Source organism: Schistocerca nitens, chromosome 1, assembly GCF_023898315.1.
Source record: "Schistocerca nitens isolate TAMUIC-IGC-003100 chromosome 1, iqSchNite1.1, whole genome shotgun sequence".
Taxonomy (NCBI): domain Eukaryota; kingdom Metazoa; phylum Arthropoda; class Insecta; order Orthoptera; family Acrididae; genus Schistocerca; species Schistocerca nitens.
The window spans coordinates 806488800-806490264 of NC_064614.1; positions in this window are offsets into that span (position 1 = coordinate 806488800).

Consider the following 1465-nt stretch of genomic DNA (forward strand, 5'->3'; position numbering starts at 1 on the left):
TCAACGGCATCCCCTTGTGCATGACAGTTATCCGGGGTGCGATCTTCCAGAAATTAAGACAAATAATATTAGACCACTATTCCATGTAAGGTCCGTTTATGGAAAGGTAAGAGTATAAAATGTTTTTGTTTAAACTTGGATCTTAAATTTTCCAGACAAAATGCCATCCAAAGTTTTTGTTTAAGCTTCTCCTCGTAATTTCATTTATTTTTATGACACACTTATAGCAACAGTGTTTAATAGTAACACAAGTGTTAGATGTATCACCAATGTAACTCATACGCAGCTGAAAATTAGTTTTCGTTTGCTTTCGGCACATCCTCTATAGTTGCGAACGTGATCAATTAAATTTCTTCAGCAGATGTATTTAATCGGCGTGCACTTAGTCGTCGCGAGATTTTTTTTTGTGGAAGTTACTAGCGGCAATCATAAAGTCTAGTCACAAGTTGCAAACGAACGTACACGTATCATTTGTCCCACCGAGAAAGATGGTGTAGTAGTTAACGGAAGACTCGAATGAAAATGACACGGCTGGTTACCTTTTCTAGTCGAATCTGGTATTCCATATCTGAAGACCTTCACGGGAAGTTAAAACCAAGTCCTTTATCTTTCGTATGCATCGACGTATACACAGCGTAAAATAGTGGAGATTGCTCTGATGTTTACGTCGCTAATGAGACGAAACATTGTGATCAGTGCCTGGTGGCGTTGCAACCACGTGACGTGGTAAGGAAAAATAATATATGTGGGGCGGACGCCTTACCAACTAAAATTTTGACAGTGCGTTCCTTTCTTTGGATTCTTCCTGTGTGAAAAATTTCAGATTAGACTTCGACATGTCGAATTGGACCATTCCCTTGTTAGAAGATTCACGGAGCAGTGTCTGACGGGAGTAACTGTTTACAGACTAGTAGAAAGTCTGTGTATCCCTTCTGACTTATAATCATTTTTTTCCGGTTCCTACCGATCTTAGACTTATATGCTGTGTGCAAAGAGGGTATTCCTTGAACGTAGCAAGGAACTGTTACCATCTAGGAAGTATTACCATTTCAAAATCAATGTTACAATTCTGTGTTCTCTCATTCCGTGTATTATGTCTGATTTGATTTACGAGTACTGCACACTGAACACACCATCATCTAATAGCTGAAGTTCAATAAAATACTCGCATATCTTTACGCCTCATTGATTTCCAAAACCAAATTTGACTCTTTGAATATAGAGAAAGACTTTGCTTGACTGATTGATACTGGCAATTTTCCTTTTCCTTCCGGGCACCAGATGTGCCTCATCGTCGGAGGCCCCGGGACGGTACCGGAATGCCCCAATATAGATAGCGCGCCTGTATACTGACAGCAGTAAAAGTTCGTTTCCACGTGCTCCCGCACAGAGGCGCGATGTCTCGTGCTTTCCAGATTCGAGAGCAGGATTATACATTTTCGCTGTCGCCTCACGATGGAAGACC